Here is a 27,739-nt window from a genome sequence, read left to right as displayed (position 1 = left end):
TTTAGCCAAGCTACATATAAAGCATTTGTTCCAGAAAATGCAGCGAAAGGCACATTGATTACCACAGTAAGTGCGACAGATGCAGACGAGGGATCTAGCGTCAATATAGAGTATTATTTTGAGCATGCCACCAAAAGTATTCAAGAGCTATTCACAATCGACCCGATTTCAGGCGAGGTAAGAGTAGTAGGGGATATAGATTATGAAAAGAACAAACAATTTCAAATAAAGGTAAAAGCCAAAGATCATGGTGGCTTAACAGACTCATGTAGCGTCGTTATTGATGTTATTGATATTAATGATAACATCCCGAAAATAACCGTCATGTCATTTTCTAGTGCCCTACCCGAGGACTCGGTCCCTGGCACTATTATAGCCATGATTAACATCCAGGATCTTGATTCCGCGGAAAATGCAGAGATAACATGCTCCATTCATAACAACCTTCCTTTCAAGATGGAATCATCTTTATCAAATTATTACAATCTGGTGACAGAATCTGTATTGGACAGAGAGCAAACAGCAGAGTATAATATAACAATCACGGCAGTAGATGGAGGCAGTCCGCCGCTCTCAAGTAAAAAGACGCTCAGTTTAAAGATATCGGATGTGAACGACCATTCACCCCAATTCCCCCAAGAAAGCTATGATGCCTATGTGTTTGAAAACAATGTCCCTTCCCGGTCTTTCTTTTCTGTGAGCGCTACAGATGCAGACCGGGGATCAAATGCTAGGGTATCATATTTCCTTGAGGATGGAAGTTTGAACGGGGCTCCACTCTCCGCATATTTGACAGTAAATTCCGACAGTGGGGTCCTTTACGCGGTGAAGCCCTTTGATTATGAGCAAATCAAATCTTTCAAAATCAATGTCAAAGCACAAGATGGAGGCTCACCCCCATTGAGTGGCAATGTGACTATAAACATATTCATAAAAGATGAGAACGACAATGTGCCTCAGGTTCTCTACCCAGTGCAGACGAGTGGCTCTCTGGTGGCTGAAATGGTGCCTCGTTCAGCAGATGTGGGCTATCTTGTCACTAAAGTGGTGGCTGTTGATGTGGACTCTGGACAAAATGCATGGCTCTCGTATAAACTGAAGAAAACGACAGACAGAGCGCTGTTTGAAATAGGCCTACAGAATGGAGAAATAAGAACCATACGCCAGGTCACTGATAAAGACGCAGTGAAACAAAAGCTCACTGTTGTAGTGGAAGACAACGGGCAGCCCTCTCGATCAGCTACAGTCAATGTGAACGTGGCGGTGGCGGACAGCTTCCCTGAAGTCCTCTCAGAATTCACTGACATCACAGTGGACAGGGAATATGACAACAACCTGACTTTTTATCTGGTGTTGGCCTTGGCTGTGGTCTCGGTTCTGTTCATATTCTCCATCATTGCCATTGTCACAGTAAAAATCTACAGATGGAGACAGAATCGATTATTCTATAAATCTGCAGCAAACCTCCCAGTCATCCCATTTTACCCTCCCGTTTACCCAGACGGAACCCTGGGAACCCTACAGCGTGTATACAACTATGAGGTGTGTGGTACCACTGACTCTAGGATGAGTAATGTGAAGTTTGCGAGGCCTTATAGCCAGAACACACTGGTGGATGTGAGTTGCATGGGGACAATGCAGAGAGAAAATAGAGAGCAGGAGGATGCTGATGTTGATGGAGAGGTGAGACCCACCCTCATACATTCACATACATTCACCCTATTCTCTTGCCTCTGATCAAGATAACATTTACAACTGAAAGATGTTAGTAGCATGGTCCAAACTGTGGTATTCACCCTGTTATCGGTTTCTGTGTTCGTCTCAGCTTGGCCTATCAGTAACTAAAGGGCATTTGGGCATTCTCTTGCCTCTGATCAAGATAACATTTACAACTGAAAGATGTTAGTAGCATGGTCCAAACTGTGGTATGTTGTATTGGTGGCTGGACTACAGGCAAGCACACTTTGACCCTCTTCCAATCTGTGTAATGTCTGTCTATCTATATGAAGGGGTGCAGATACACACAATGTATCGGACCTGACTCTGTATTCAGAATGAGTATGCATGTCTGTCTGTCTGTCTGTCTGTCTGTCTGTCTGTCTGTCTCATCTTCCATCTGTCTGTCTGTCTTTCCCGCTCACACACTCTAATAATCTGTCTGTCTGTTATAAGTCTCTTCTATCAGACTGTCTGTCTGTCTCTGTCTGTCTGTCTGTCTGTCTGTCTGTCTGTCTGTCTGTCTGTCTGTCTGTCTGTCTGTCTGTCTGTCTGTCTGTCTGTCTGTCTGTCTGTCTGTCTGTCTGTCTGTCTGTCTGTCTGTCTGTCTGTCTGTCTGTAACCTAGGTCACTACTTGTCAGTCACAGTAGTAATGGCTGACAGGTTGTAAGGATTTTTAGATTAGAGCATGTTAGTGAGAGTTAGAGAGATTTCTCATCTGCCTGATATCCGCCATTAACAGCGTCACATCTTTGCCTCCTGTTTAACCACAGAATCCTGCATAGATACTGAGGTATTAGATGTGTTAGAAAAACTTAGGACTTATTTTATGGTTGTGTGGTTGAGTGTTTGTGGTTATGTTCATGTTAGGGTCCCTGTCCCTGAATGTTTGCTGTTGGGTTCACGAGAACAGCAGATTTAGTTATTCTGTATTGGTTGTTGTATTCAGGTGACTTCAAGTATGTTATATGCTTAGATTTACAGAGAGAGCTGTGTGACGCAGTCACTAACTCTCCTCTCCAGCATCCCAGGGAGATTCACCTTAAGGACATGCAGGTTGTCATGGTAACATTCTGCAAACAACAAGTGCTGCAGATTCCTGACAGAAGAAATGTTGGTTATACGGTGGAGGACTTGTAAATAATACACATGATGGTCTTGTACTATGTCTGACTAGTAGTTTGTGTTTGCACGAGCGCATGCATGCACGTGCTTCACAAAGAAAGAGAGACAGAGACAGAGACAGAGAGACAGAGAGACAGAGAGACAGAGAGACAGAGAGACAGAGAGAGACAGACAGACAGACAGACAGACAGACAGACAGACAGACAGACAGACAGACAGACAGACAGACAGACAGACAGACAGACAGACAGACAGACAGACAGAGAGAGAGAGTCAGACAGACAGAGACAGAGATAGAGAAAGAGAAAGAGAAAGAGAAAGAGAAAGAGAAAGAGAAAGAGAAAGAGAGGGATAGAGAAAGAAAGAGACAAAGATAGAGAGAGAGACAGACAGAGATAGAGACAGACATAGAGACAGAGAGAGACAGCCATAGATAGAGACAGAGATAGAGACAGAGATAGAGAGAGACATACGTAGAGACAGAGAGAGACAGAAAGAGAGAGAGAGACAGAGAGAGACAGAAAGAGACACATATATAGAGACAAACAGACATGGAGAGAGAGAGTTGACAAGCAGAGCCACATCTCTTTAGTCTACCCCTAACTTCTTGTGTGACATGCCACTCAGGCCAGCTGCCTGCATACTCCTACAGTTACACAAAACACCATGATGTTAGGAAGTGGGCTGTACTCTGTTTGTCCTGACTATATTCTCATTACACTGGCCTGTTTAATTGCTTCACAATCCAAAACTGACCCAGTTGGACTTGTGTGTAGTTTGTGAGTGATGAAACACTATGTTGTGTTCCATTTGGTTTCCTCTGTAACTATCCATCAACCAATCTGTCCTAACCCCATTACACTGTTGCACTTATTTAATATTCCAATGTACTTATACAACCATACACCTGTAATTACATGCAATCGTATTCTTGTTTATGTCTCTTTCCTTCGCTCAGACCTTCACATCATCACAAGCACTCACTTTCCCGTATCGGACCTTGGGGTCCTCAGTGTGTGTGTATTTGTCTGTTTACCAGCATGTGACTGGGTTGTGTATTAGTGGTGCTGAGCACACTGTGTGGAGGCAGAGGGAGGGATTGAGGTGTTGTTGTTCATCATGCAGCAGTAGGAGGAAGGTTGTGGGAGGCAGGTTTCACTGCAGCACTCGCTTCTGTTCTTCTTCAGTTCAATCAAAGTATTCTCTTCAGATTAGATGTACTGTACTGTATATGCTTAAATACACAGAGTCACAGGATCTATTCATTTAGAAAGTCTATCTCGTTCTCTTCCCCCCCTCTCACTCTCTCTTTCTCTCTCTCACTAACTCACTCAATCTGTTTCTCTCTTTTGTCTTTCTCCATCTCTCTCCGGTAACAAAAAGCTATTGACTATGTCACATCCGTATGCATTTCTACTCCCCATAGCCCTCTAGCTTGATTCAACACCACAGCTTAATACAGTGAGCTATAGACTAGATGTGTTTTTATAGAACACTTGTCCACAGTAAACCCTGTCCTTACAGAGACTGTGTTTGACAGTAGACCTCTGGCTTTACTCTTATAGCTTTGGATTTTCCTGAGCTATATGTAATAACAGAGAGTTAGAATGCAATGAAAGTGTGCTATGCTCATCTTTAATTATGAACATACACTGCACACAGCCCATCAAGACTTCATTTGCACTGCAGCCTTTCCCTTTGGCTCAACCCTTCGAATTGAATGTGTTTCTCTGTGCATGGTTCTCAGACAGCTTGCAGTCTTCCACCCCACCCTTTCGCTACAACACAGAAACAATAACATATTCATTTTCAGGAGGAGAGGTGGGATGTGTTGCCATGACGACTGGCCGAGTCATGGTGAAGACTGTACAATTCCTTAAGACATTTTGGGCGTGGGGGGTTGCAGCTAAATGTCTGTGGGGTGTTTGGTGGAAAGGCACTGGGAAGCAACCCCTCCCATGGGCCATGTTTCAGTCTTCACCAGCCCTAACCTGCAGTGGGGCAGGGCAAGGTCAGCAGGAGAGGGAAATGTGTGTCTGAAACTCTCTATCTTTTTGTCTGCGGGTATATTACCCTCAGTGAAGATGGTGTTGTTCCTGGTGCAGGTGTTTGTGAAGATTGTGATATTTATTACAAAAACATACTCTCCTCTGTTCACTAGTGGATTTCAGAGATATTCACACCCTTGCATATCTAACCATGTTCTGTTAGCTATTGTAAGGACCAAACACAGCAAAACAATACAAATAACATGCATAATTGCTGACATATTATAAGATACAGTATATTTTGTGTTTGGTAATAGCAAACATGTTTCTTTGGTTATGGTAAACATGCTTGTGTTTCCCTGGATGGCATTCAGGCACCAACCTCATGATTATAGACCCCTGAATTTTCCCTGACAAAGGGACCTGACCAGGAAACCTCAGGGCCCTACTCATGAAGCATAAGGGGAACATGAAGATAACACTATCTCTCTCTTTCTCTCTGTCTCCTTCTCTTTCTGTATCCCCCTCTATCTCTCTCACTATCTTTCTCTCTCTGTTTCTCCCTCTCTCTTCACCCTCTCTTGTCACCCTCTCTATCTTTCTCCCTCTCTCTCTCTCTCTCTCTCTCTGTCCCCCTCTCTTTCTGTATCCCCCTCTATCTCTCTCACTATCTTTCTCTCTCTGTTTCTCCTCTCTCTTCACCCTCTCTTGTCACCCTCTCTATCTTTCTCCCTCTCCCTCTCCCTCTCTCTCTCTCTCTCTCTCTCTCTCTCTCTCTCTCTTTCTCTCTCTGTTTCTCACTCTCTCTTCACCCTCTCTTGTCACCCTCTCTATCTTTCTCCCTCTCCCTCTCTATACTCCTCTCTCTCTTCTCTCTCTCTCTCTCTCTCTCTCTCTCTATCTCTTTCTCTCTTTCTCTCTCTGTTTCTTTCTGTATACCCCTCTATCTTTCTCTCACTATCTTTCTCTCTCTCTGTTTCTCCCTCTCTCTTCACCCTCTCTTGTCACTCTCTCTCTCTCTCTCTCTCTCTCTCTCTCTCTCTCTCTCTCTCACACACGCTTAGACCAACATAACATGCAAAATAATCATGTTTAACACACAAGTATGAGTTGTAAAGGGAAAGATCAGCACTGTTCATCATAAATATGTCACAAACAGTCCTACAGATTTTGACCATCTTATTATTGGTTGACATTGAATTATCTCATTACTGAGAAAGGAAGAGAGAACATTCCCATGAGCAGTGTATGAGAGAAATTAAAATATATGTAATGAATGTGTTGGTACCTGTATCAATCACATCTTCCTTTGGGTAAAGGACCATTCAATCATTATTTTTATGTACCATAGAAGGAGCTTTACATCTTGTTTATGTATTCAGCTATTGAGGCCCCACTCATGAATGATAAAGAAGTATCTGGTCACGTGACAAATGGTGGCATGAACTGCAGTCATATATACGCAGTTCCTTGAACATAGCGGTTTGGGGCCATTTAAATTAGTATTCTTCCTCAGGAAATGCTACCAAGCTGTTTAGCTAAGAAAGTATATTTTCAGTTAGCTCGTGTTTTCCATTCCAGTGAGAGGAAACAGGAGCGCATTGTTTATGCAACTCTCGTGCTGCCTGTTGTCTGCGGCATGCACCAGCGTGAGCCGTCCGCGTGTGTGGCGCTGTCCACCCGCGTGGTGCTGAAATGCTCCGCTCGGTCTGTGCAGCGCGTTTGGTCTCCTTTCTGCCTCAGCGCACCTATTTTCAGGGATTGAATAATGTTGTGCTGCAGCAGTGGGTCCTATTCTGCCTCTGATCATCGTGATGAAATACGACTATATTTATGTTTTGTCGGCCTGGCCCATATTACATGACACTGTGAAATGGTTGATGAGCATGATTCATAATTAAAACGTTATTTTCATCGAACACTGTAATTCGAGCTCCCGCAGTTTCCAGGGAGATTTAGATAATCTATGTCCCCTGGTTGTAGCCTATTGTCGTTAAAAATCAGTGTGGACAAATTGATATTGTGACACATAGTTTAAGGACACAGATAGGACAAATCTATATAGCCTAAAGACACAGATTTAAATTAACTTTGCTAAATACTTCCTCAATCAGTTAGATAGGCAAATGAGAAAAATAATGAAATACACTGAGTGTACAAAACATTAGGAACACCTTCCTAATATTGAGTTGCACCCCCCTTTGCCCTCAGAACAGCCTCAATTCGTCTGGGGCATGGACTCTACAAGGTGTCGAAAGCTTTCCACAGGAATGCTGGACTATGTTGACTCCAATGCTTCCCACAGTTGTGTCAAGTTGGCTGGATGTCTTTTGGGTGGTGGACCATTCTTGATGTATACGGGAAACTGTTGAGCGTGAATAACAGAGCAGAGTTGCAGTTCTTGACACACTCAAACCGGTGAGCCTGGCACCTACTACCATACCCCGTTCAAAGGCACTTCAATATTTTTTTTGCCCATTCACCCTCTGAATGGCACACATACACAATCCACGTCTTAACTGTCTCAAGACTTTAACATCCTTATTTAACCTCTCCTCCCCTTCATCTACACTGATTGAAGTGGATTTAACAGGTGACATCAATAAGGGATCATAGATTACACCTGTATTCAGCTGGTCAGTTTATGTCATGGAAAGTGTATGTTTTCTTCATATTTTGTACACTCAGTGTATGTACTACCGCTGTGTAAATACACACTACTAAATCATGTGTGTGTGTTCGTGTGCATGCATGTGCGCGTGTATGTGTGCGTGAAACCTCTATCCTCCTCTTCACTTCCCTCTCTCACGATCCTTTCATTCCCAGCCCGTTACTCCCCCCTCCCGTTCAGATTGAGCAGGCTACTGCGGGGATGAGAGAGACTGGCTTCCTGCTCCTTATGACGCGCTATGAGAACACCACTAGGCTGTGCTTCACTCTCATTGCCACACGACGGCAGAAAGAGTACAGTAAACGGAGGGCTTAAAATGATACAGTTCTGCTAAAATAATAATATTAATAATAGTACTATTAATGATAATAAACATAATATAGGCCTATATTTGCATTCATTATTTATTATTTAATTCAGCATTTATAGAATTACCACATCTGTTTAGTAAAATAGCACCTTTATTACTTCTGAATCAAAGTAACATATTTTATTGTGAGTGAATACATTGTGCTGCTCATATATTTCTGTGTTATAAGCGTTCTTCTCCAGTCTAAACATAGTGTGCCTTTAAGATCAAGTGAACCAGTGATTGGTCTGTTGCAGAGTGTTTTTTGCACCAATACTGTGTAGAGCCATACAAAGGGATCTACGCCCTCCCCTTAGCCTCAGCATCTCATCCCTTAGCCTACAATGCTCAGATGTGGGAGCTAATCATGCACTGACTGGAAACAAAACACGGTCTGTTTGAAATTCGTGGAAATGTTTACGTGAATAATTTGTATTTCCATATTGTGTGATGGTATTTTCTGCGAACAGGAGACTGACTCAATGGAACAAAGGACAATGAGTATTCGTGGCCTTTTGAGGTGGCAAGTGTTCTGGATTTATCAATATGTTCTCCTGTGGAATACAATAGAGTCACAGATTCGATACACCATACCTGAGGAATTGAACGTGGGCTCTGTTGTTGGGAATATAACTAAGGACTTTGGTTTGGGAATACCTGAGCTTTATGACCGTAAACTAAGGATAGCCTCTGATGCTGGTAAGCAGTATTTCAGTGTGGATTTGGAAAAGGGTGAACTGGTTGTCAATGAGAGGATAGACAGAGAGGAGTTATGTGGAGAGAGCGTCCCTTGTATGTTACCATTGGAGGTTATCGTTGAACATCCCTTACAGCTGCATCGCATTGACATCGATATACAGGATTTAAATGATAATTCTCCGAGTTTCCTTACAAATGAAAGGGTTTTGAAAATAGCTGAGTCTTTCACTGCAGGTGCGAAGTTCACAATGGAAAGCGCACATGACCCTGACGTAGCCTCAAACTCCTTACGGTACTAATTGGTCAGTGATAGGTTCTAGTTAAATGTGAAGACCCAAGATGGCACAAAAATACCAGAGCTTGTGCTAAAGACTTCATTAGACAGAGAGAAGAAGGCAGTTCATAAGCTCGTGCTCACCGCTGTAGACGAGGGAATCATGCACGATCTGGCACCTCTGAAATCACGGTCATAGTGTTAGATATTAACGATAACGCACCCCAATTTGAAATACAATTTTATGATGTATCTGTCGCTGAGAATTCACCAGTTGGCACTACGGTTCTAAACGTCAGAGCAACTGATTCTGACCAAGGACTAAATGGAGTGATCGAGTATTTCTTTGCAGACCAAACCCCCGATACAATAATGTCATTACTTGATGTTAATTCTAATACTGGAGATATAACTATCAAAGGGCAGCTTGATTATGAACAAATACATTTGCATAAATTCGACATAATGGCAAAAGATAAAGGCAATCCACAAATGAGGGACAATGCAGTATAAAGATAAAGATTGCTGATGTTAACGATAATGCCCCTGAAATTATTATGACCTCACTCACCAGTCCAATACCGGAAAATTCTTCCCCTGGAATGTGTATTGCATTGATTAGCGCTAAAGACTTAGACGGTGGTGAGAATGGCAAAGTAAAGTTAATCATGACACCGGGCTCACCGTTCACCCTGAAGCCCTCCGTCTCCAACCATTACGCACTGTTGACCAACGGCCCATTAGACCCAGAGACGTTCCCGGAGTATGATGTTGTCATAACCGCAGTTGATTCAGGGTACCCACCTTTATCTACAACGAAAACCGTGACTGTGGAAATCTTAGATGTAAATGATAACCCTCCAGTGTTTTCCCAGCCCTCGTATACTGTTTATGTTAAAGAAAATGGCGCCCCGGGATCTATCCTGCGCTCAGTGACCGCCTCTGATACAGACATGGGTGAAAATGCCAAGATCTCCTATTCTATATTAGACTCTAAAGTACAAGACGTGTCAGTCTCCTCCTATATTTACATAAACTCCGATAACCGCAGCATCTACAGCATGCTCTCGTTTGACTATGAGAAACTGAAAGTGTTTCAGATCCAGGTGCAGGCAAAGGATCACGGCTCTCCGTCTCTGAGCAGCAACGCCATGTTTTTATCATGGACCAGAATGACAATGCCCCCGCTGTTATTTACCCCTCCGCTGTCATGGCCTCTGTCTCCCATCAGAAGATGCCCCGGTCCGCTAAAGCAGGCCACCTCGCCACTAAGATATCGGCAGTGGACGCAGACTCAGGCCACAACGCATCGATTTCCTATAGGCTGGCAGAGGCCACAGACTCGTCTCTGTTCAGTGTGGATCTTTACACAGGTGAGGTGAGGACAAAACGCGCTGTTTCAGAGCAGGATGACTCCTCTCAGAGGCTGCTTATAGAGATAAAGGACAACGGGGAGCCGGTCCAGTCCACCACAGTCACAGTCAATATACTGTTAGAGGACTGGCAACACGAGCCCATATCGGAATACCGCCTGAAAAATGCAAAAAAAATGAACAGTAAAATCACCTTTTATTTGATAATCTCTCTGGCCTCTGTGTCCGTCTTGTCTTTTTTTAGTTTTCTCATCTTAGTGGTGAAGTGCGTTAGAAATAGTAGGAGCAGCTCGAGTTGCTGTATCAGACGGGCTGACTCTGACGGATACAAGAATCCCAACAGAAACCTGCAGATCCAGCTCAACACTGATGGCCCTATTAAGTATGTGGAGGTCCTGGGAGGGGACATGTTGTCTCAGAGCCAATCATTTAGGTCGTGTCTCTCTCCAATGTCAGAGTTCAGTGACTTCACCCTCGTTAAGCCCAGCAGCACCATTGACGTTAAGGACATGTTAAACGTGCTTGACGCATCTTTACCCGATAGTACGTGGACGTTCGAGAGCCAACAAGTGAGCATAGAATGAACGAAGTGCTAGACATCCAGTCAGTACTCAACCCTCAATTGTTTCATAGGAATTAGGACAGTGCAATGTTATTTATTTATCAATGTGGTAGGCTACGTTGCGCATATGTTTGTGTCAATTTAAAATATGTATTGAATGACTCAATTGACGAAAACTGTTACTTTCGTGGCAATTATATAATAATATCTATATTGTTTAGGTTTCTAGGTGTGAGGACTCATTGAATTTGTCTCCTGGTGGCAAAAAGTGTTACCAGATTTATCAAAGCTTTTGCACATTTTTTTCTCCCGTAAGACCAAGAGAAAACGAAGATAAAGTTGTATTGTCTATTATTATTACCTCCCTCATCCTTTCATTTTTATTTGGGCCTATTCATCTTTTATTTCGGTGTACATAACTCGTTTTGGTGTGTGTGTGTGTACTTGCGCGTGTGTGTGTTCGCCTGCACGCGCGTTTGTAGCGGATGTGGCCCAACAATTGAGAGCCGCTTATATTGTCCTGCAATTGGAGAGTTTCCTGCCTTTGTTTGGAGACCCATGCACCTCCTCTGAAAAAGTGTCCTTTCAGAAGCTACAGGACCCTTGCGCGTGGAAGGGAATCGGTGTTACCTTCTTTTTTATTTCCTCTAAATTATCATATTTGAAAGTAATTGTAGCTCTTGGAGCGTTATTTTTGTTACTGCGTGGTTCAATGATAAAATAGGATATTTCCCCGACATGAGGAGTTGAACAATCTGAGTTTTGGAGACAAGAAGAAAGGCCTTGGGATGGCGGGTGCTCTGGCTCTCCTCTCCGCTTTATACAGCGCATCACTTCCTGCTGAACTTTCTTATTCCCTATTGGAGGATTTAAAACCGGGGGCCTTTTTCGGGACATCGCGAAGGACTTGGGCCTCGGCGTACTAATTCATGTGAACGGAAACCCACAAGTTGTCTCTGAATCTTTTGCCAAGTACTTTGACGTGAACGTGAGTTTTAGTAATCAAACAAACTATGGACAGAGAACGTCTTTGTGCATTAACTTTGCCATGTTCTCTTACTGTTCAACTTGTTTTTCAAAACCCTCAGGAATTACACCGTTTTGTCATCAAAAAATATTTATCTTGAAGTGTCTGAGGCTACCGCAACGGGCACTAGCTTTCGTTTGGTCAGCACACCGGATCTAGATGTAGACATGAACTCATTACGCACATACATCCTCAGTCCTAACGACTTGATCATATTGAAATTTGAATAAAAAAGTGATGTCAGGAAATCCCCCGAGTTATTACCGGAGAAACCTCTGGACAGTGAAAAGCAGTCAGTATTCCACCTGCTGCAGTCAGTATTCCACCTGCTGCAGTCAGTATTCCACCTGCTGCAGTCAGTATTCCACCTGCTGCAGTCAGTATTCCACCTGCTGCAGTCAGTATTCCACCTGCTGCAGTCAGTATTCCACCTGCTGCAGTCAGTATTCCACCTGCTGCAGTCAGTATTCCACCTGCTGCAGTCAGTATTCCACCTGCTGCACTCAGTATTCCACCTGCTGCACTCAGTATTCCACCTGCTGCACTCAGTATTCCACCTGCTGCAGTCAGTATTCCACCTGCTGCAGTCAGTATTCCACCTGCTGCACTCAGTATTCCACCTGCTGCACTCAGTATTCCACCTGCTTCTTATGACTGTAGATGGTGGACAACCTGAGAAATCAGGGACTACTTCTGTTCTTATTAATATACTAGATGTCAATGGCAATGCTCCAGTACTTGACCAGCTAATGAAAACAGCTAGTTTGTTGGAAAAGGCTCCACCAAGCACATTATTGACTAAACTCAGGGCATCTGGCTCTGATTCTGGTCTTAATGGGGGGATATCTTAACTCTTTAGTAAGTACTGATCCGAGTGAAAGGAGAGGTGGATTATGAAATGGCTGACATTTATGACATCACTGTGCATGCCAGGGCCCCCGCCATGGAAGGCTCCTGTCACATTCAAGTCAAAATCAATGACAAGAACGACAACAACCCAAAGATAATCATAAATGCATGATCTAAAGTGGTCCAGGAGGACGTATAATCAGACACTGTTATAGCCTTCATCACCTGTAGAAATGGGGAGGTTGACGTCCGCATTCCCTCTGATCTTTAATTTAGGTTGATACCCCCTTCTGAGGAGCACTATGTCCTGGTTACAGATGGCCCTTTGGACCGAGAGGCTGTGACTGAATACACCATCACAGTGACAGCCACAGACTCCGGCTCCCCCCTCGCACAACAGTCCATTGTGGTCGCTCCTCCAGGTGTAAATGACAATGCCCCCCTCTTCTCCCAGTCCTCCTACTCTGTTGATATAGCGGAGAACAATACCCATGGTGCTCTCATCCTGACTGGGACTCCATTCGACCAGGACCATGCCCAGAATGCCCACCTCTCCTTCTCCATCCTGGATCTTGAGGTGCAAGGCTCGGCCTTGTCCTCTTTGGTCTACATAAACTCTGAGAACGGTGACCTGCATGTCATTCGTGCCCTCGACCATGAGCAGGTGAATGTGTTCTAGGTGCAGAGCTCCAATGTCACCATGCATGTGTTTGTAATCAATGAGAATGACCACGCCCCTGCCCTGATCTATCCCGCTCCGCCCCCAGACGGTGTGCTGCAGCTGTCTTGTACCCCGCTCGGCTGGTTTAGAACACCTGGGGCCTAGTTTATAAAATAGACTTAGGATCAATTTTGATCTTAAGTATGACTTATGCAGAAAACCATGTATAAGTAGTTATTTATACAACTTTACTTTGACGTGGGAATGATCTTATCTCTACACAAAGTCTAGACTTGATGTAGGTGATTTTCCTGCTGGTTATGTATGGATATGATTTTTTTCACTTGCAGTTTGATGTCAGACCATTTCTTTTTCACATCAGCCACAGTTCTGTCTTGCTGCTCCACCTCGTTCACTGCAGCGGCGACACACTCCCAAGCTACCCGTTTGGCTTTGTTTGTCAACCCACTATTTAGTCCAGCGAATAATACGTGTTGCCTGTCTTCAATCTCCTCTACCATCGCTGTGATCTCGTCTTCCAAAAAGTTAGCTTTTCTCTTTTGATCCATGGCTATTCTTGACTAAACCCTCATTTGCGCTAGCATTCTATAAACGGAAATTGTGGATTGTAAGGCACGTTCAGGTGCCGTCAATTTGAAGTTAATTTGAGATTTATAGATCACAGGTGCATAAGTTACAAATGGGCTTCTTAGAACCTGGTTAAGCAAGGCTTTTTATGCTCAGTATCTTTTATGAATCCAACATAAACACACTGTCGGAAATGATCTTAAGACTAAGTTCAAGTATAAATCTAAGAACATTTTTATAAATGAGGCCCCTGGTCAACAGGGTGGTGTGTGGGGACCCAGACAGTGGGCACAACACCTGACTCTTCTACAGCCTCTCTGGGAGGGACACAGGGCTCTTCCATGCTCACGGCCCATAGATTTGAAGAAGAAGATGCTACGTTCAGTGATGGTGCAGGACAGTGGCAAGCCTGCTCTCTCTACCAGTGTGCCAGTCAATATCACTGTGTCTGAGAAGGGTGCAGACACATCTTCCCAGCTCAGCAGGGCTCTGGCCTTACCCTGGCTCTGATTGGCTATCTGGCCTGTGTCTCGATTGTGTGTTTGGTGACAAGCATTAGCGTGGTGATGCGCTGGATGAGACACAGAGGCTACCTGACTTGGTTGGGCCTGGGCCCCAAGCAGGCCCTTCACTCCCACTCTCATAAAGACCATAAAGACCTCCACCTGCAGCTCAACACGGACAGGTCGCTGCAATAGCAATGCAGCCTATGTGAGGGCTCTCTCAAACTAATGAGATAAGACCGTGTCAAGACTTAAACGTAAGAGTGCATCTCTGTATGTGTGAATGTGTGTGGGTGTTTAGATGTTAAACCACTTGTGGTTACTTCTCAGGAAAATACTTAGCGATTTAAAGACACTTGTGAATTCTCAGGGAAGTACAGAATGTTTTGTTTGTGATTAAGTGCTTAAATCCCAGTGGTGTATCCTCTTGTCTGCCAGGGGGAGACTGAATATTTCATATGACTGCGGGGGGAACGCTCTCTGTACCAAACATGCTATTACACCGAGGGTGTTCTCACTCAACATGTGTTTGTTTGCACAGTGACAGGGATGGGCTCTGTCCGTGTAATCCAGCCCAGGGTTTAGAGGATCAGTCGGGCAGGGCAGAGCTGCAGATTACTGCCCCACTGACGGACTCTCTCGCTCTCGCTTTCTCTCTTTTCTGGCTTTGGTGTCTCTCTCCCTCAGCCTGGCTTCGGCTAATGATCCAGGGTTTGGAATGATATATTTGTTAATCTATAGCAGATATAGCTTGAGTGGAAAGCTCCTTGGTCAATAAATTGGGAGAACTGTGGTTAAATATTTAGCATTATTAAGCTTGTTTTGAAGTTGCTTGTAACAGGAGTATGTTTGATCCTTCCTCTCAGCGGACTCGCTCAAGCACGTCACTGGCAAAATAGTCAGTTCAATAATTCACATGTTCTCTCACACTGCTTTCTCTGTCGCTCTCTCTAGCACTGTCTCTTTCCCTCTTGTCTTCTATCCCATGTGACATCTTGTCTCTTCTTGGCCCACTGAAGGACAAAATGGCTTCCAGTGCTGATGACTGAAGATGACATGCCATCAGTGGCATTCTCTAACAGTATCTCCTCTCTCTCCAGCAAAATCCACCCAACAATGACTGGCGCTTAAACCAGCAGGGACAGAGACCTGGACCCAGTGGGTAGGTGTTCAGCTTCTTTGAACATATACATCACACGTGCACACACACACGCACATGCACACCCTCACTCCTATACGCATTCACAATTTAATTTCATTTCCACAATGTGAATTAATCATTTGTGCCTACGATATGCATTCCATTGAAAGACATGAAGACTAAGGCAGTTGTGTGTTTGAACAGAAAGTACACATTGGTGCCCCACTACTCTCCACACAGATCCAATAACACTGAATAATGGGTCATCTAATGGTTGTTATATGGTAGTTGTGACAGTAGTTGTGAGTCCTTCAGTAGTAGTTGAGTAGAAGTGATTAATACTGTAGATAGTGTGATGATTGTTTCGTTGTCAGTGTGCTTCCATAAGAAATCAATCAATAGAGATCGGATGACTGTTGTGTGGGTGAGGTTAGAAGTACGCTAGAGTAGAGGTAGGGGCAGCCCTCTGGTTGTGGTAGTGTTGTGAGTATAAGGCCTGCTTTAGATTAGCAATGTCTTTCACACTGTATTGTCATTTCAGACAGTAATGGTAGATGTGACTTGCTGCCTCATTTGCTTTTGTAGAAGATGCTTGGATTATCTGATACACCTTGATTAACAGGTTGTGGCTCTATTGGTGGAGCAAATGTTGAGCGTCTGAGTGTCTTGGAGTTATTAGCCACTGATTGCATACTGTATCATTCAAAGAAAGTGAGACAGTAGATTCCTTAACGTTATTAGTCATTGCGCAATTTCTATTTTGTGGCGGCACAAAATAGAATGTGACACACCATTGTATTGTAGTTCCTTTTCTAGAAACTGAAAAGGAACCTTGTTGGCTAATGAAGGAGTCCATCTGATTGGCATGGGGCTGAAGGAGTGATGGCCAGAACTGTTTCCCTGTCTGTGTTTCAGCACATACAGGTACAGCACCAGCACCCAGGAGATATGGACACCGTACGGGAAGGCGAGGTAGAGTGGAGTAGGTAGAGCAGAGTGGGCTGTGCTGAGTGTGCAAGGTGGCCCCCTGGTCTTATACGTGATGCTGTCTGACTGACTGTAGGCTTGGTGCAGCTGTGTGTAGTCAAGCCTGGCTTCTGGCTTTTGAGTGTGTGATAATCTGTACATGCTCTTGCGGTCTAGCTGTGTAGCTGAAATGGGTTGAGGCTTTGTGGTGTTTGTTTTATACTTTGGGTTGTTAGGCTTCGCTGAACTGTGTAGTTTGTCCTTTTATTCGTAGTGTAAATTTACGTGTTCCTGTGGTTCTGTCGGTCTGTCTCTGTCTATCTGTCTGTTTGTGTGTGAGTGTATGTGGTTTTGCTAGCGTGTGTTACTGACTCCCCTATGGCTGTAATGAACCCAGCAAACTAAATTCAATGTATCTCCCCAATCCTCCATTTCAAATTTGAACATATTTGATGGGTAAATTAAGGGATTGAGAAGAACCATATAATATCAGATCATCTTCAGCCACTCTCCAATATAAAAACATGCACATATTCTCTCGTCGTCTCCCTCTTTTTTTCCTTTCTCTCTCTGTCTCTCACTCTCCCACCCACACAGTAACACACTGCATGTGTACAAGACACATAGCATCCAATCAGCTCAGTTAGTCCTTACTCTGTGTGATTGAGTGTGTGTGTGTCAGCTTACGTATTGTGGATCTGTGCTACCTAATAACATCTATAGCACGTCTTGCTCTAAGATCTTCTCCCAGCGTCCATATTGTCTGTGCTCTGTGATGCTCCGGGACCACTGCCCACTCAAAATGGCTGCTGGAGGCTGAGTGTTGCCATGCTGACAATCATGATGGGAACAGAGTGTCCTCTGTTTTGTGTCTGTGTGAAAGAGCGAGCGAGAGAGAGAGGTTCACATTACATGAGAGTGTGTGTGTTCATGAGAGAGTGCGAGACACAGTGGATGAGAGAGATTTGTGTGTATCTGTTATACTAACTCCTCCCCTTCCTCTCCTCCAGAGCTGGCCCCCATCCTGAGGGGGCAGGTGGTGTCGTAGCTGGAACAGGACCCTGGCCCAACCCCCCCACCGAGGATGAGCAGATCCAGGCTCTGATGGCTGCTGCCAATGGTGAGTCTGCTGCCTACATCTCCCAGAAATCCCCTTGCCTTCTCTGTCTTTAGCTACCTCACAATGTTACCTCAATATACGAGAGAGAGAGAGAGACTTTGTCTTTCTTTAATGAAACATTCTCATGTCATTAAAAATCTCACCATCATCCCATGAAATAATAGTAAAGGGTATGTTATCCCTCCATCTTTGAACCTGTTCCTCCTTGTTAGCCAAATAGCCAACTTTGCCTGAGCAAACAGAAAATTCAACAAAACACATTTGGCCTTTTCCTTATTTGAATACCTTTACCCCATTATGAACATTCCAACAGTAAAAACCACCCATAACCTCACACACAGACATTTCAACAGAGGCATTAATGGCAATAACCTGGCCAACACAGAAAACATATGAATCACAGTTTCTATCATAACACAGAAAGGACACCCCTGCCAGACTCCCGGTTCAATCTGTGCTAACCAGCTGTCAGTGACCTGGGCTCCATGTAGAACCCTCCACTGGAGGTCCCCTGACCTCTTTGGTATTGGGGTGGGGTTGTAGAGCCCCCTCAATCTAAAATCCACCATCCTCTCAGACCCACATAGCCCCTGCCACTGATGTGCCTTCACTCCTGTTAGGCTCCTAATGTTCCTTACCTTAATGCAGAGGTTGTAGATGGCTTTACCTCCTACCCCTTCAAACTACCCCAGGCTCAAAGTGTTCAAATCTAAAAGGTCATCCAGACCCCCTTACCTGTCCCCAGTCTCTGCCATCTCCTGCAGTGGCAGGAAACATTGGTGGCTCCTCCCCCTTTGGCCGCTCAAACACCCCCCTTACTGGCTCAGACAGCGCCTCCTGAACCTCCTCCAGGAATCTCTCCAGCAGCCTAAGATATGTTATTCCTGTTTGTTGTGCCAGGACTTCCATGGTTTTCCACCCCTCCTCTCCCAACATTCGCAGGTCACCCAGCGTTAGTAAACCCGTTGCAATCAGTTGCCTTTGGTTCAGTCGGCCACCCTGCAATCTCAAAGGGATGGCTGGGTTGTGGAAGATAGTCTCCTCCCACACCCACAGCCCAGGCTCCACACCCCCTCCCCGTGTGGGCCTTAGCAGCTGCCAGGCCCTCAGCACTGTAGAGTAAAAGTCTGAGAGACATGCTGTACTCAGCTTCTCCAGCTTCATGAGGAACAGCTGCCGGTCCAATCCTAATCTGTCAACTCTCCTCAGCAGCGCGCATGCTGGTTCCCTCCAGCCGATATCAGTGTGGTACAGCAGTCTCTGCACCGCCTTTAATCAGAAAGCAGCAACCCTGCTCTCCAGTTCCACCAGGCCCTGTCCTGCTTCGTGGATGGTCATGTACAACACTGTCGCCCTCAGCCAGTGATAGCCCGAACAGAAAAAGTCCACCAGCTTGCGTTGCAGGTCAGACCAGCGGTTGAGGGCAGCCAATTTATGCCAAAGGGAAGATGCCAGCAGGTTGTTGATTATCAGCACCCTCCCTCTATATGACACATGGGACAGGAAACACCTCCCCCTGGCCAGTCTTGACACCACTGCCTATGTTAGCCCCTTCCAGTTCTTCCTGACCCACCTCTCCGAGCCCAGGTATGTTTTAATCCCTTCACAACCCCACTACAAACTCCCTGGAAGCAGAGAAGGTGCCCTATCCCACCATGCCCCACACAACAGAGCTTTGCTCTTGCCCCAATTTGCCTTAGCTGATGAAGCTCTCTCGTACACCTTCAGACTAGTCTCTAGTGCCTGCATATCCTGACCATCCCTGACCGTCACAGAAATTTCATCTGCATATGCTGACACGGCTATGCCTGTCAACACACCCATGCCTGTCCAGCAGACTCCCTGCAGTCTCCTACAAAAAAAGGCTCAATGGCTAGTGTATATAAAGACCCCAATAGAGGGCATCCTTGTCTAATGCCCCGTTTCATCCAGACTGGCCTACTGAGCCCCCCTCCTCCCACCTTGACCATACATGATGTCCCAGCATACAACATCTTCACACTGGTCAAAAAACCTGTCCCAAACCCAAAAACAGATATCACATTATACAGATACTCATGGTCCACTCTATCAAAAGCCTTCTCTTGATCTAAAGAGACCAGTCCAAAGTTCACATTAGAACCTCTCAACAAGTCCAACATGTCTCTGATTAAGAACAAGTTGTGCGTGATTGACCGTCACAGTACACAATATATTTGGTCCTTGTGTACTATAGAGTCCATATGGGACTTCATTCTGTTAGAGAGGACCTTGGCAAATATATTGTAGTCCGCACAGAGCAATGCCATAGGCCTCCAGTTCTGAAGTTCACACAAGTCTCTTTTTTTGGGCAGGAGAGTCAGACCCGCCCGACGGCAGCTCATCGGCAACTCTCCTACCCCGACGCATTCACGCAACACGCAAAAGAAGTCCAGTCCAATTATTACAGAGAATCTTTTATAAAACTCCACTGGGAGTCCATCGACCCCCGGTGCATGGCCAGGGGACATCTGGGTTACGGCCTCTGCCAGTTCATGGGACAACAGAGGAATGTCCATTTCATCCCTCTGTGCCAGAGAGAGCTTAGGGAGTTCTGCAAACAAAACCTGAGCAAACATAGGATCACACAGTTCTGCCCTTTACAACTCAGTATACAACTCCACAGTCCGCTCCCGCATCTCCCCCACCACAGAGGTCACTCACCCATCAGACAGCTGTAGACAATGCATACCCTTGGCTTCACCGCTCTGTTTCTCCAAACCTAAGAAGAAAGAGCTGGGAGCTTCCATCTCTTTGAGCATGGAGAACCTTGCTCTTACAAGTGCTCCCTTCGCTTTAACCTGGAAAAAACTGCCCAGGTCCCTACGTAATTCAGCTAAATTAGCCTACATTGCCTTGCCCCACCATCTCTATCTCCATCTCATTAATACAATGCTCTAGTTTCCCCAATACTCTCCTAGCCTCTGAGGATGAGAAAGCTGTATCCTGTTGACAGATAAGCCGAATTTGGACTTTCCCCACATCCCACCATTGACTCAGACTCATACTCCTCTCTGTGCTGCATCTACCTTTCCCAAAAAATCTGCAAACCTGAGCAAAAAGTGGCATCTTGTAAGAGCTTTACATTTAACTTCCAATAGGATGCATGCCGAGGCCCTGGTGAAATAGACAGCCGAGCCATGGTTAGGTGGTGATCGGAAAAACCCATCGGGAGAATGGCAGTGCCCAACAGCCTGTTGCTCCGATTCCTGGACATGTAAAAATGATCAAGTCGGGCTGCACGCACCCTAGCCCCAAATACCTTCACCCATGTATACTGTATTTTGTCAGGATGTTTAGTTCTACAAACATCCACTAGGTCGAACTGATTAATCATGGCTCTTCACACTCCCACTGAACCTAAATGAGGCTCATCCCCATTTCTGTCTTTCTTAAAATCTATTGTACAGTTCCAGTCACCCGCCGACCACCAGTGTCTCCTCAGGCACTACCTGTGAGAGTTCCTGTCTAAGACACCCAAATAGAACCCCCCTCTCTCTCCCTGTGTTAGGCGCATACACATTTATAAAGACAAAACCCATGTTGTTAATTTCTGATTTTACAACAAGCAGCCTACCCCTACACACCTCCTTTGAGGAGCAAATTTTTAAAGACAGACCCTGCACTAAAATTTGTCCCATGGCTCAACACATTTGCCCCTTTCCACCAGATCCCCCAAATCAACTCCATTCACCACATCACTATGCATCTCCTGCAGATACAACACCTGTACTTTCTTTTGTTTTACATATTCACCCAACACACTCCTCTTTCCCGCATCTCTGGTGCCATTTATATTGAGCAAGCCTACCCAAAGAGTCTCCATAAGAAGTGGGAGAAAAGTCAGCAAAGGAAGAGACCAATAGTAAAGCTCAAAAAGCCACAGTGCCAGAAAGAAACTATTAATCTAAACAGTGTCTGAAGGTAGACCTTACACACTGTTGTGACCCACTTCCTCAACCTAACCCGTTTCCTGGGTGAGAGGACAACATGCCCCTTATTTTTCATAGCATGTTGTACTGATCTTATAAACTTTCTCGGATCAGAAGAAAAAGCCTCAAAATGAACTTTTTCCCCCTTGGTCTCCTTCAGGAACCTTGTCAGTTCCTTCACTGTGTACTTTGACCCCTCTGCTTGACTGGCTGTCAGCTCCGGAGTCTGAAAAAAAGACTCATCATCCTCTTCCTCAGACTCACTTTCCTCCTCCTCATCTCCATCTCCCATCCTGACAACTTGCCCTTCCTCTTTGGTCAGGGCCTCCCCCCCAGCACCAGGGAAAGGTTCCTTGGTGCCTTGGACCACAACAGACTCTCCCCTCCCAACTTCTTTATTCTCCCCCTTTTTCCTTTTCCACTTGACACCCTCCTTCTCCCCCTAGTTTCATACACTTCACCACTATACTCTCCTCATCCACTAGCATAACATGACTAGACCAGCCTCATCTACACCACCATCCATAACCTGACTGGGCCCCGCCTCATCTACACCACCATCCTTAGCATGACAAAGCCCAGCCTCAGCTACGCCACCATCTCTAGCCTGACTAGGCTCAGCCTCATCTACACCACCATCTCTAGCCTGACTAGGCTCAGCCTCATCTACACCACCATCTCTAGCCTGACTAGGCTCGGCCTCATCTACACCACCATCACTGGCATGACTAGGCCCAGCCTCTGCTGCCTGCATCTCATTGCCCCCTGCACATTGACCTCGATTTCCCCCACTGGTGCTTGTACCCTCACCTTATCTACAGCCTTTATGTGGGCACGCAAAGCTCTATTGCCCCAAATCCCGACACTCAAAACCCCCATAGACTGTAGATCTGTGCTGGCAAACCCTACGTAGAACCCATCCGTTTATTACAGATGACTTGATCATCGTAATAAACGGAGGCAAATTTGCAACTACCACCCTGGTCGAAGGGGTAAAAAGAGGCAAACTTGGCACCAACACACCCCTTACCAATATTCCACTAGCAATGAACCTACCAACCAAATTTGCTCTTTTCTTGAACACAGCCACAGCTTTGTTCATTCCGGGAGTATAAATTCAGCTCCTACCTGTTCACCCACCGAGACCATGACCTCCTCCACCTTAACTTCATTCTCAGGAACACACCTGAAACCATGACATAACGAGAGCCTCTCCTCCACACTAAGCTGAGAAGCCACCACACCTTCCAAACCCCAGGAAACTAAAACTCTGTCCTCTTCCACCCTAACTTTGAAAAAACCTGTGGATACTGCATTACAGTTTTTCTCAATTGCTAAAACACTAAAACCCATTGGCTGAAGTTCTCAGTTGCCTGGACTCATTTAGCTAATTATGCAGTCTGTTGTCAATACCTTAAACCATTTCACATGATAAAACACAATTTGCAGATCTCACTTAGACTTTTCAGCAAAACTCTAAACACATTCTCATTCTCAAAACACATTCTGCACTCTAATGCACATGTCATCCATACTGGTAAGCACAAGTGGCAACAATCAAATACAAATAGAGAACATATGTCATTGATTGAACACAACCACTCAAAACTGATTTAACCTGTTTCAAATGATGCGGCACAAACAATAAAAGCCAGTTCAGAGAGCAAACAGGTTGTTGAAGGTGGGAAGGAGAAAGTCTGAGAATGGATACTGTAGTACAGTGCATTGTTGGCTGTATACTGTACAATGGATGAATTGTATGGCCCTGAACATTGTGCTTTCCATTTATTAACAGTACTGACTGCTCAATAGATTTCGACTGGTTGCAGGTTCATATCAACAAAGAACAAGAATTACAGTGTCACAGAGACAAAGGACAAGTTTGTGAGATGCAGGGTACAGTACTGTAAAAATAGGGGTACAAGGAGGAGGAAGAACAAAAAACAAAATTGCAAAGAGCAAAGCAGAGTAGTAATTTCTGATAAATTTTGAGCTACTATGATAGAATATGTTTTCATTCATCAAAAGACAATGACGGAAAAATATCAACATTTTTTTAGATAAAAAATGTACTTCTCCCTGAGAATTGTATGTTTTGAACAATGTGTTTTCTATTTTTCGGTGTATTGTTTACTGACTGCTTGAGAGTGTATATCATTTTGATCACTTTGTTTATGATTTGAGAGCAGTGTTTGATTTTGAACACAGGTAAAACTATTTTGAGGCGAATGTTTCAATTTGCAAGAGGAGTCAAAGGTTATGTAAATAGTGCTTGAAGATGAGGTTTTGTGTTGAATGTTTTCAGGAAATGGAGCAAGGTTTCAGAAATTGTGCTTTAGCAATTGAGAAAAACTGTAACCCTCCACCATAGAAAACAAAAATTGAGAGAGAGAGAGAGAGAGAGAGAGAGAGAGAGAGAGAGAGAGAGAGAGAGAGAGAGAGAGAGAGAGAGAGAGAGAGAGAGAGAGAGAGAGAGAGAGAGAGAGAGAGAGAGAGAGAGAGAGAGAGAGAGAGAGAGAGAGAGAGAGAGAGAGAGAGAGAGAGAGAGAGAGAGAGAGAGAGAGAGAGAGAGAGAGAGAGACCTGTTGGAGAGCAGCATCTCAGGCACTAGATTCTAAGTGCATACGACTTTGTTAGATCAGGGTGGCAGTTGATAAGGAAACAACCCATCCTTCCTGTGTTTGCCTCCATTAGGACACACGAGAGAAATGCTGCCAATTACACATGTGTAGAGCACAGTGTGATTCTCTACAGTCCCTGTGTAGGAATGAAGCAACACAGAGGGCTATGGGACACAGAGCTCTTTGTTTCAATGCACCCCAGCTGCAGTCACTCAGAAACCTGTGCACTGCCTCTTTCTCTATTACTGTGTGATTAGCCAGTGCAGCTAATCCTCAATTCTAAATGATATTTGATTATATCTGAATGTGCTGTGTGACGTTATTACATCTGATCTCTGTGTGAGAGAGCAGAGGTTCTATGTGTTGTGGGGAGGGGCTGCCTGTCTCAGAACGCCAGTGCTGAGTGCTGAGCTGGAGCTGCAATGCAGTGCAGCAATGACTCTCAGTGAGTAACGAGTCACTCTCTCTTCACAGCAGCACAACACACCCAGCTATAACCCTCTCTCCCTCCCTCCCGTCTCTCTCTCAGAGGTGAGCGAGGCGACGGCGACCCTTGGACACCGCTACAACGCCCAGTTCCCCATGCAGCATGTGCCTGACTACCGCCAGAACGTCTACATCCCTGGCAGCACGGCCACCCTGACAGCCAACCCCCAGCAGATGATGTCCCAGCCGGCCCTGCAGGGCCCGCCACAGGCCATGCCCCAGGTTGACGTCCCCAACGCTGCCCAGACCCCCGCCAGCAAGAAGAAGTCCACCAAGAAGGACAAGAAGTAAGCCAAGCTAACACCAAACCCAATCGCCACGGACACCAAGACCCTTTACCCCCATACTGCAGAGCATCCTCTCTCAATAGAAGCCTTGATCTTTCTTTTTCTTATGCCATTCAATCTGATAGTTCAATCTGATATTCCCAGCGTTGTGGATGTAGTGAGCATATGTCAAAATGTTGGTAGTGTGGGCAATTGCTGTACTTCTTACTCCTATGGTCATCACAGCTCACTTCAGGCAGAGGTTATTGGTTTGTGGTGTATGTGGAGTGGGAGGGGTAGAAGAGTGGATGAAAGAAGAGGGCATGAGCTGTATTTTGGATTCAGATGGATTTCAGGTACCTGGAATTCATATAGTGATCTACCTCTGCATTATAGCATTCTAAAGAAAAAAACATCTGGTTGTTTGTTTTCATTGAAACCTTTGATGTTTCTCTAAAATGCCAAGTAGTTGCTTCTTATGATGACATGAATTACAATACCTTCTTGTTTATTTAGAGGACTTTCTTTAGCTCTTTAAGGAATGAAGTAGACAAGACATGTTAAAGATGAAGAACCACTGAAGATAAGCCTACACTAACATACATTTGAAGAAAGAGGCTAGCTCAACTTCGTCACAAAATTCCAATTTCATGTGAGAATGCATACCGTGGCATGAACATTTTAAAATGTAAGGTTCATTGTAGTTATGTGACTAGTAAGCATAAGAACAGATTCTGATTTTGTGTTACTTATAATGGTGACCATCAAAGTATATCCAGCTGCTTTTTAAAATCTTGTCCAAGCAGGATTCTGTGGTAACTTAGATCATTTATCCACGATTGTAACCTTTTTCCATCATTATTGGTAGAATCCTGTGCTGCATTAAAACTGAACTTTGTTTAAATAAAGTAACAGTGTAAAGGTGATGGATCAGTGTTTTATAAACTTAGAACCAGCATTATTTCGATATTGTATCAGCGTTGTTGTAACGTTGTATTAGCGTTATGCCGAGCTGGCCCAGTGTGATTGGCTCTGCACTGCGGCCCTCTCTAAGGCTCATAGACAGAGTCCTGTGACCACGACCCCAGGGTTGTGGGTTATGGTTAGGGTTAGGGTTAGAAGGAGTCCTGTGACCCAAGGTTTGGGTGTGTGGTAAAGGCATAAGGAGGGGAAAGGGTGGACAGTCTCTGTCCTTTGCCACATGTACAGTATCTCTCCGGCAATGACAGCCTGTAAATGTGCTCTAATCACTTCTTCAGCCCAGACCACAGGTTCAGTACACTACAACTCCAGGCACTGTATGACGTTCTGTAATGGACAGTTTACAGGAGCCTCTGTAGAAGCCTTGTTGTCCGTTCAAGGCAATATCAGGACCATGGACAGAGACCACCTCCCTCTCCTCTCTTAGAAGCAGTCTGGGGCACAGAGAATGTTTTCAGCCCTCCTTAACCCTGCCAAATCCTCAGCTGCACTGACACTGCCCCCATGTAAATAAGACACAGCCAATCTGAGAGAGAGACATCACTCTCTCACCACAGCCACACAGCTGGCTAGTACTGGAATGTTTTGAATATTTTTCAGGAAAACAATCTGAGAAAAAAAGAGAAAAAAATAAGTTGTTCATATTAAATGTAGTGGTGTTGTGTCTAAGATTTGAGCAAACTGACTCGACCAAGATGTAAATAAAACTAAAACTTTCAAAAGACAGTCGTAACAAGAGGCTTGTGAAATTTTTCGTGCATATTTTTGTGTTTTCTCTCAATCACTTTCTTTCTTTGGTCACACCAAACTTTAAATCATAACACACAACACCCACATGTCTTTTAAAGTGTGATTCCATTTCCCTGCACCTCTTCCTGTGTTTGTGATTTTGCTCAATTGTTTATGCTACTGGAATGCCACCCTTGCTCATATGAATATAAATATGTGTCTTCTAATCCTCTTTATTCTATTGTTTTATCTTCTGTATTAAAATGCTTAGCGCTTCTCCCTGTTACACTTATTTTATATGCTCAAATTTAAATTTATATCGCTGTTTATTTCTTTATGGTTTTGGTTTATTCTCTGCTCACTGACATTTACAAATAAAAATCTCTTTTGAAATGATGTATGTGTGTGGCCGTCTCTTTAGTATTGGTGTGTGTTTTTACTGATGAATGATGCTTTGATAGCTGGTAAGAGGCAGGGGATTATCATAGCTAATGGCAGCGTCCTTATTGGATCCTGTCTGTTGGAGTTGACTGAACTGGAGCCATGGCTCTGTTAGAAGTAATCCACTCTTTGTTCAGCACAGTTCAGCCATAAACGATGGAGTGGAGCGGGACCCTTATCCTGTACCTCACACACGCCTAGTCCCTCCCCCTTTATAACATTCTAAGCCTCAAATGCCTAGTCTCTCCCCTTTTATAACATTCTAAACCTCAAATGCCTAGTCTCTCCCCTTTTATAACATTCTAAACCTCAAACGCCTAGTCTCTCCCCTTTTATAACATTCTAAACCTCAAATGCCTAGTCCCTCCCCCTTTATAACATTCTAAACCTCAAATGCCTAGTCTCTCCCCTTTTATAACATTCTAAACCTCAAATGCCTAGTCTCTCCCCTTTTATAACATTCTGAACCTCAAGTGCCTTGTCTTTCCCCCTTTATAACATTCTAAACCTCAAATGCCTAGTCTCTCCCCCTTTTATAACATTCTAAACCTTTCACATACCATTAGAGTTAATCAGGTACCTTGCAAACTCAGCATGTAGCAAGACCATCAAAGTAAGTGTGTCTCTGCAGCTCACATATCAACAGCATAGA

General features: G+C 44.6%; 3 pseudogenes; all 3 read left to right on the top strand.

The window, feature by feature from the left end:
• The first annotated feature begins 1,002 nt into the window (after positions 1-1,002).
• On the top strand, positions 1,003-9,336 carry LOC121847125 (annotated as a pseudogene).
• Positions 9,275-27,042, top strand: LOC112257283 (annotated as a pseudogene).
• On the top strand, positions 11,022-15,480 carry LOC112257602 (annotated as a pseudogene).
• Positions 27,043-27,739: the final 697 nt, after the last annotated feature.

Source organism: Oncorhynchus tshawytscha, linkage group LG09 (assembly GCF_018296145.1).
Source record: "Oncorhynchus tshawytscha isolate Ot180627B linkage group LG09, Otsh_v2.0, whole genome shotgun sequence".
Lineage (NCBI taxonomy): Eukaryota > Metazoa > Chordata > Actinopteri > Salmoniformes > Salmonidae > Oncorhynchus > Oncorhynchus tshawytscha.
This window is presented reverse-complemented; position numbering and strand designations above follow the sequence as displayed.